Consider the following 9766-nt stretch of genomic DNA (forward strand, 5'->3'; position numbering starts at 1 on the left):
CGGGGCCACAACTCCCTGAGCAGCCCTGCTCTGTGGCTGATAGGGGGGAGCTCCCCAACCACCTCCCCACGGGCCCTGCTCTGTGTGTGATGGGGTAGAGCCATAACCTCCCCATCGGCCCTTCCCTGAGTGTGAGAGTGGCGGCGCCCCAACCCCCTGATGGGCCCTGCTCTGTGTGTGACGGGGGCAGCGCCCAGACCCCCTGATTGGCCCTGCTCTGTGTGTGACAGGGGGTGGCGCCGCAACCTCCCCATCGACCCTGCTTTGAGTGTGACAGGGGACGGGGCCCAACCCCCCAATTGGCCCTACCCTGACCGTGACTGAGGGTGGCATCACAACCTCCCAATCTGCCCTGCTCTGTGCATGATGGGGAGGCGCCCCAACTCCCCAATCGGCCCTGCTCTGAGCCCGACCAGGGGCTGCACCTAGGGATTGGGCCTGCCCTCTGCCACCCGGGAGCAGGCCTAAGCCAGCAGGTCGTTATCTCCCGAGGGGTCCCAGACTGCGAGAGGGTACAGGTTGGGCTGAGGGACCCCCCCTCCCCCCTGAGTGCACAAATTTTTGTGCACCGGGCATCTAGTTTTATATAATGAAGGAAACATTAGAATGCAAATCCTAGAGAGAGAGTCTAGTGAGATTCCTAAGGATGAAATTAATTCTTCACATGAAAGACAACACTGAAAATACTCAGTTTTCCTCCACTTTTAGAGTGTCATGTTCCTAGAAAGGAAACTTAATAAGGGGAAGGTAGTGTTATGCAGGAAGGGGCAAACACCACTTAAAAGTAATTTTTAAATTGGCAAGGCGATGTGATCAAAAGCCAGAAATGAAACACAGAGACAGAAAAAATAAGAAAACTTTCTGTTGGATTGACAAAAATATACTTGGTGACAACTGATCAGTTCTAAAAAATTCCTCCAAACCCCATTCCCTGGGGATCCCAAGAAGCTCCTGAAAAGCCATTCTCTTTTCTATCCTTGATTCTTCAACAGTCTCCTATCTACTAAGGAATTTACAAACTATCAGTTTATGTCTTACTAGGCTTCTCCTTATACCTCCAAGTTCATCCTTGCCTTAAAAGCCACACTTTCTCTATTTTGCACCATGTCTTATCATGCCCATCACTCCCTGACAGCATGAAATGAAGGTATGTGTGCGTATTGTCCCCAAGGCTATCATTGAGCACACAATAGTACACATTCAATTCTTCTGTGGCTGTGTCACTGTCTGGTTAGATAACCTCACAACTGTAAAACAGGAAGGATGACGTATGTGGAAGAGTGAGGCCAGCAGTTTGTCCTGGGGACTGTGTAGGGCTGAGCCCCAGCTCTTCCTTTGTTACTAAAGTATCTGCCATGTGCACATCCCATTTTCCCCAGAGATGCTTTGCCTTTTGAAGCACAGGATAAGCCTCCTACCCTCAGGGGGGCTGAGAATCTCAGATTGCTCCTGATGAGGCTGCCATGCCAGCTTTACCAGCAGAAAGTATTTAGGTGAAATTCCTGGTCACTCCCCCAGAACCTCACTGTAAAAAGCAAAAAGGAAAGGCATCATACACCATGGTTAAGTAACCAGAAGAAATACCCAAACATTGCCAGGAGGGGATACTATGAGAAGAAAATATTTCAATGGACAGATATCCAGGGGGGTGGGGGTATCTTGTTTGTAATTTCTGAGAAGACGCTCTGAGCATGACTTCCAGCCTGAGATACAAGGAGAAAAAATATCCCAAATCCTACTTCCCTGCTCTGACCTGTTCTGACCCCTATAGAAACAGAGCCTGAAGCAAGGATAACAGTGGCAACCATTTATTTAGGAGGTGCAAGCCCAGGCAGTGACAGGGAGGACAGAGAATGGGTCAGGGTCAGATGGAGTGCATAAGATAGTGATATTATCACAGCTGGCCACTACTTCACAGCAAGTTGCTAAGAGACAAGGCAAGTTGCTCAGCAAGCTTGGTCACTCAGCATATGGGACTTCTCCAGAGCCATTGTGAGGAATGTCACAGGGAGGGGAGAGCATTTGGTTGTCTGAGACAAAAATCTGAATGTAGGAAAGAGCTGTACTTGTGAAGAAGAGTGTCTCTGAGCCCAGCAAGGTCTAAATGTATATAGGACTTGGGAAATTGGAAATCCAGAATTTCTTGGAGTTTTAGAAGGGGGAATGTTTGGGGATTGCCTGAATTTTAGCTGTGGGATTATAGAAAATCATAGCTGTTTGGCTGCTGTCATCTTACACTTCAGGAAGCCAGTGGAGGGGCAACTAGAATAGATGGAAGACAGAGAGAAAGAGAGAGAAGTAGCCCAACTTGTTTAATCATAATAAAGGGACTTGGAGCCCTGGAAGGTAGCTCAGTTGGTTGGAGTATCCTCTGGTACAACAAAATGTTTGTGGGCTGGATTCCTGGTCAGGGGATTTATTTAGGTTGCTGGTTCAATCCCCAGTAGGGTCATGTAAGGGAGGCAATCGATCAATGTTTTTCACTAACATCCATTTCTCTCTCTCTCTCTCTCTCTCTCTCTCTCTCTCTCTCTCTCTCATCACTAAAAGTCCTTGGGTGATGACTTTTAAAAGGGACATGTAGCCCTGACCACTGGGCTCAGTGGTCAGTGTGTCCGCACTGCACCAAAGGGTCTTGGGTTCAATTTCCAGTCAAGGGCAGGTAAGGATGATACTTGGGTTACAGTTTCGATCCGTGTCCCTTGTCAGAGTGTGTGCAGGAGGCAACTAATTAATGTGTCTCTCTCACATCAATGAATGTTTCTCTCTCTCTCTCTCTCTCTCTCTCTCTCTCTCTCTCTCTCTCTCTCTCTCCCCCTCTCTCTTTTCTTTCCACTATCTCTGAAAATCAATAGAAAAAATATCCTCGGGTGAGGACTAATACAAAAAGGGGGGTACTTGGAGGGGTGACCCGGAGAACCTGCCTCTGGACAGTAAGGATAAGGCACAAACTTTTCCCAGTGAGAGGACCAAGAAGAAATATCAACAGGTAACATCCCAGAATAGCATCTTCTTTTTCAGTTTTTCTTTTTTTTCTTTTTTTCTTTTTTTACTCCACTCTACAGCGTTTATTGGGTCTATAACTGGCCAAAGTCACACGTGTACAAAATGAAGCTCACACTATCCCAAAGCAGAATAGGGATTGAGGGCTAGGGATCCATTACTAGCTGTTGCGGGAGCTCTGAGGTGAAGGGCAGCCTACCCTCCCACTTGAGAGATGTGGCCACAGGGGAGGGGAGGAGAAGCCCACCTGACTTTGGTCACAGAACTCATTGGGACAAGACAGATGGATGGAGAAGCAGGAGCCCCACAAACCACCTTGCCCAGGGAGCCCAGGGACAGCTCCACCTGTCCTACTTGCGATGTGGTTGGTCCAGACCTAAACTCAGGGGCTGGTGCAAAGGAAAGCCAGCAAAGCAGGAGGGAGGAGACACTGATGTGTGGTGGCCGGGGCACTTGGACTTGTGGAAGAGGGTGGGTGGTTGGGGAGACGGGCTAGCTGCCACTAGGCAGCTAGCAGCGTGTCTCATAGATGCCACTTCGGCCAATTTAGCGCACCCATTTGATGACATCATGGTCGCTGTAGTTCAGCTTCGGTTCAAACACCTTCAAGTAGCGCACCTTGAGGCCAGAGGGCACGAATGGCACCTCAAAGTTCATGGAAATGGGGGGTCGGGCCTACTTCTTCTTGTCATTGGTGGGCAGCAGCTCAATCTCTGCGCTGATCTTCCACACGATGGCGTTCTCACTGGCCTTGTACTTGGCCTTCCCCTTCATGCAGATCACCTGCACCCCACTTGTGTTCAACGGGGTTCGCATCCTCACCTCAATCTTCTGAGCCAGTAGTGAGGGCTTGAAGTTGGACTTGATGACCACCTTGACCTTGAGCTTGGTGCGTCCCACTTCCCGCACCAGTGGGATCACCCGGAAAGAAAGGATGCTGTCCTTGGTGGTGCGATACCTCATGAGCTCAAACTCTCCATCTGGTGGGATGAAGCTGATGCTGCCTTCAGAGTCAAACTTGCTGAGTCACACACACTGGTGGAAGGTGCAGTCATCAATGGCAATTGATTGCTTCCCGCTCTTGCTTGTTTCATCAGCTGTGCCTTTGCCCTGCTTCTCATTCATCCCAAACTTGCACTCAGGCATGCCACTCAGGTAGCTCTTCATCACCACCCGCGCTGACACATGGGCGCTCAGCACCTGCCCCTGCGGGGACATGAGGAGGTTCACACTCTCCAGCACATCCAGGAAGAGCTCGTTCCCGCGATACTTGATGCCCTCCCGCCGCCAACCAATCTGCCCAGTCACCTGGCGGGTGATCTGGGATTGTTCTTCTTTTGTCTGATGCTGGCTCTTGACGCCCTGCTGGGTAATGAAGGTTTTCAGAGCGCCTGTCTCTGAGTTCTGTGGATAGCCAAAGTCCAGGATCTCATCCAGCAGCTCATATATGAACACAAAATTGTTCTCGATGTTCTCCTCGCTGATCTTGCCAAAGTAGGCAGCTATTAGGTCACACATCTTATAGAGGAATTCGAAGACCATGGCAGCGTTGACATTCTGCTTGGTGACAGCTGCCAGCCAGATGTTGGACCGCTTAACATGGAAGAAACTGGTGCGAGCGATGTTGGTGACAGGGCTGCGCACCTGTTGCCGGGCATGGATAACATTGACACGAAAAGCGTCCACTGCATTCCTCCCGATGTCATCTCGGTAGACCCGGAGATGAGCACCTCCCCCTTGTGATTATAGATGAATAAGCCTCCAATCGTGGCGGCAGCTCAGTCTCCACAGCCCATCGCTCTGAGAACAGACCTGGTGTCCGCGGCCCCTGCTCCGCCCGCCTGGCCGCTATCAAGTCCCAAGATGTCCGCCCGCCCCCTGCTCGCCTGCCCGCTGCCTCAGCTTTCACTCTTTTTGAGTTTTTCTTAAAAAATAAATAGATCCTTTGATCCCAAACTGGCCCCATAAAATTCTGATTCCGGTTGTCTAAAACATGGGTAAGAAACCAAAGCTTTTTCACCATCCAGCTCAGTGAGGGGTCATCACAACAACCTCTCTTGCACCGGGACCCACCACGGAACAGTAATTTGCAGGAGTGCCCATCAGGGCAAAACTGCAGCCTGGCCTCTGTGCGTTGATGATCTCCCCTGGACAAGAGAACCCTGGGGCCCCAAAGGCAGACATCAGAGTAAGAGTAATTTTTTCAGGGACCTGGGATTAAAGGTAGAAAAGTGCCCATAGACCTGCAAACCCTTTCCATCACTGCCCAGCCCTGGGTTTCCCCTCAGACCTACTCCTCATCATCTCCCCCTTTCATCGGTGTAGACGTCCCTGAAAGGATCCCATTTTGGATCATTTCCAAACACAAGCCTCCCAATGAAAAGAGAATACCAGTACCACACACTTAGTGTGTAAGGCACCTGGTGAGAAAGGCTTTCTAACATTCTCCTGGGAAACATGGAAACCTTGGTTGTCTTTTTAAAAATATATATATTTTTATTGATTCCAGAGAGGAAGGGAGAGAGAGAGACAGATAGCAACATAAATATGAGAGAGAATCATTGAATCGGCTGCCTCCTACACAGCCCTACTGAGATTTAGCCCACAACCCTGGCCTGTGCCCTTGATTGGAATTGAACCTGGGACCCTTCAGTCCACAGGTTGACACTCTATCAACTGAAGGAAACTAGCTAGGGCTTGGTTTTCTTTCTAGATGAGGGCTTCATTAAATCATTTTCCTAGCTTATAGTCTTTTTTGTTTGTTTGTTTTGTTTTCATCCTCACCTGAGGATATGTTAATGATTTTTAGAAAGAGATGAATGGGGAGTGGTGAGAGAAACACCTATTAGTTGCCTCCATCATGCACCAGGAAAATTGAACACCCAACGTTGGTTTGGGCTCTTACCAGGAATGGAACCCACACCCCTTTGGTGAATGAGATGACGCTCCAACCAACTGAGCAACTCGGCCAGAGTTATACAGATATTGTGTGTTACATTAAGGAAATTTCTTCCCCTTTTGATCTGCCAAAAGGGTATGTTTGTTATCATGTGTGAATGTTGAATTTTATGAAATGTTTATTGAGATATGATTTCTCTGTTATGTTTCTCTTATTAAGATAAGATTCCTCTCCAATTTGTGCAGCAAATTATGTTACTTGACCTATCTAAGCTTAAATGAGATCTACATTTTTAGGGTAAACCTAACTGGCTCATATTATATTAACTTTTTATATATTGATGGGATAATTTTCACAGTTGATACATTGTGTAGGGTGCTTGTGACTGTAAATGTGATAAGGTTGGCCTGTAAATTCTCTTTCTTATTCTATTGTTTGTATCAAGGTTATGCCGGCCTCATAAAATGAGATTCTGTCCTTTATTTTTCACTTTAGTGCAAGTTTTGTATCTGAAAAGTAAAGCCATCTAGATCAGTTCATTATATGGAAAACTATTCATTGCTGATGCCATTTTTTGATAGTTCTAGTGTTACTTAATTAGCAGTGATGTTTCTATTTTGTCTAAATTTTAAATATATTAGTGTAAGTTCTCTTTATAATATTCTTGGCTTATCATTTAATGGTCTGAAGCATTTACAAAAAAATATTTCCTTTTAAGTTCCTCATAATAAATATTTTCACCTTCTCTCTTTTTTCTTGATTATAGTCTCCAGACATTTGTCAATTTTATTAGCCTTTTCAAATAATTTATCTTTGCCTTATTAAACCTCTGTTGTGTGATTTCTTGTTTCATTAACTTCTGCTACCTCTTATTATTTCTTCCTCCTACTTCATTGCTAGCATAGAAAATCCTCCTGGCACAGTTCCACTGGTACATGGCTCTCAGAGGCCCAGCAATACCTGAGTTCTGGGCAGACCCTGAAGGGCTGGCTGGGATGCTCCAGATCTTCTGCTTTGTTCACTTATGGCTCCAGTGTTTTTTCCTGGTATTTGATAAGAAACAGAGGAACTTAACAGCAGGGGAATATCTACAACTAGGAGATGTCATGCCAAGACTGGGTGACAGATGGGGATGTGACACATGCATCCTTAGGTGTGAATAAGATTTTTCCAAACACACTTTGTTACATCTGTCCTGAACTGAGAAATAGGCAGAAAGAAAGATCCACCAGTTTAGCAGTCATATACCAGAGGTTCTGGTAAATGTTTTAGCAGCATTGCTCTTACCTACCACAAACCAAATATTGGCCACATCCGGTACAGACATGGTAAGGCAGTGCACACCCAGAGTGAGATGGGAAGAGAAAGAACCTATTCACACCAGAAGGGTGAGGTGTGACCTTCAGGCCTTGTGGGAACTAAATGCTTTGAGGGGGAAAATGACCTTGGTGGGCAAAGTTCCAGGGGAGATAAAGACCTTTAGGTGGGGAGTGGGGGGATGTTGATTCAAGGTCACCTCAGAGGCAACATCACAACTCAAAACACGACTCCATTTCAACTGTCACCTACCAAGAAGCACAGTCAACACCAATTGATTTGGTGGGTCTCTATTGTTATACTAATACCAGTTTGGTGAGGATGAGCACACTGTCTTCACCCAAGCTCACTTCTCCGACCCCTTTCATTATAGTCCTCTCTCCACTCATCACCCCAGATATGTACCCACTCCAGAGTTTTACTGAAGTATCCCCAACCTTGCCCTTTGTTGCTGGGTGGGCCATAGAAAAACTTAAAGTGTTCTAGTGGATGCCAAAACTCTAAAAATCTCATAGATGTGCATCTGTCCCATAGACCTTTTTCTCTCCTCATCCCTGCCCTCTTTCTCCATCCTTACTACTATAGGGGCCAAATGGAAGCACAATTTTCCCAACACTAACACATAACCCAGGTTCTTCTTCACTGACATGTCTCTCCCTTAAAACTGTTTTTGATGTCATGTAAACACTCCAGAAATTTTGAATGTCACTCCACCCTCCTAATAAGAATGTAGAGCTAACCCTAACTGAGGGAGGAATCTCTTCTCAACAACACAGTGGAGTCTCATGGACAGATCAGATCAGCCAAGTTCTAGCCCATTATACCTGTAGGTTCTAATTGTAGCATAACTTGAGAATGATCAGGCTCAGGGAAATGGGTTTATAGCAGGAGCCTCAAATGCAATGTGTGAGTATGGGAAGGTCCTGTCATTGTGCCATTGTCATTGCCTACAAGGAATGGCCCTACCCACTTGCAATAAGCACTAGATGTGATTTGGTGAGAGGCTAAGGCCCAAGGGGATTGATTGCCCATCATGGGCCAGGCATGGCATTCTGCTGCATATTGGGGAAGAACATCAGGGAAAGGATAAGAGCAAAGGGAATACATGATCCAAATGAACTTTTCCATCACAATATAGTATCCATTGAGATACCTTCCTCTTCTAAGAGAACAAGAGTCCCACATTAGATATAGAGACAGAAACATTTATTTTTTAACATCCCTTTAATTTTCCTGCAGATCCCTGGAACAATATAATAAATGACGATGTTTGTAGAGCTGTGGATAAGATCACAGGCTATGGAACCACATCCCTGCATTCTAACCACTGTTTCCCCTCTACTCTTATGAGCTGATATAGAGCAAGCCCCCTACCTTCGCGGGGTCTTAGATTTCTCGTTTGTGACATGAAAGAAATATTAATAACTAACTCATAGGGTTAAGAGAGAATCTACAGTCAGAGATCAATAAATATTAGCCAGCATTAAGATGTTAGATATTATTTTCTCATTTGTTCATTTGTACTAATCATATCTTATTTTATCTGATTACTCATATCTTATTTTCCAGATATAAGTTTATTATTAATTTATGCTGAGACACAGATTCTTAAAATTACAAGTCCAGACTAATTTTACCATCTCTTAGTTTGATTCAACTTTGATCACATCTAGAAAGAAACTTAGTCTCTGCAGTGAGGCTTTTCCCAGCTGGGGTTCTTTTTTAGAAAGGTACCTGTTTCACACTCTTTTCCACGTGTCTGCCACCTCAGTAAGCTTTCCTCTGTTAGTTACTATTTCTAATTCTGGATTTTGGAGAACTTTCTGACATGGCCTTGGCCATTTGACTAGCCATTGAAGTTAGAAAAAAGGTTTCCCTGAACTCTCCGCCCTTTCAGTTTCAGTCTAATGGGCATAGCATGTCAGAGTGGCTATGTTCAAGATTGAACTCTTCAAAACCCAATGAAAATATTGAGGGACACAGGAATGAGGATGGTGAGAAAGGTCAACATTTCTCCAAAGAAGATACACAAATGCCCAGCAAACACAGGGAATGATGCTAAACCTTATTAGTTATTAATAATATGTAAACCAAAACCAAAATGAGATACTATTCCATACCCACTAAGATGGCTATAATAAATAATAATAATCATAATTATTATATTGGCGAGATATAAAAAAATGGAAGTATTTGTACATTGCTGGTGGGAATGTAATATGGTACAACAAACAGTTTAGTGATTCCTCAAAAACTGAAACTTAGGATTACCATAAGACCCAATAATTCCATTTCTAGGTATATAGCCAAGAGAAATGAAAACATATCCTCAACAATGAAGTTTTTACAGAAATATTTATAACAGCATTAGTCACTATAGCCAAAAGGTGGAAATAACCCAAATGTCTATTTAAGATAAAGAAATAAATTAAGACAGGCACACCACACACACACACACACACACACACACACACACACACACTAGTATTTTGCTGCAAAAAATATTGATATGTGCTACAGTTTGGATGAAGTTCAAAATCATTATGC

The 9766-nt window shown here is 45.0% G+C and overlaps 1 pseudogene; it reads right to left on the minus strand.

The window, feature by feature from the left end:
* Positions 1-3498: 3498 nt before the first annotated feature.
* LOC118671921 lies at positions 3499-7229 on the minus strand (annotated as a pseudogene).
* Between the last annotated feature and the right edge of the window lie 2537 nt (positions 7230-9766).

This window comes from Myotis myotis, unplaced genomic scaffold (assembly GCF_014108235.1).
Source record: "Myotis myotis isolate mMyoMyo1 unplaced genomic scaffold, mMyoMyo1.p scaffold_m19_p_1, whole genome shotgun sequence".
Taxonomy (NCBI): Eukaryota; Metazoa; Chordata; class Mammalia; order Chiroptera; family Vespertilionidae; genus Myotis; species Myotis myotis.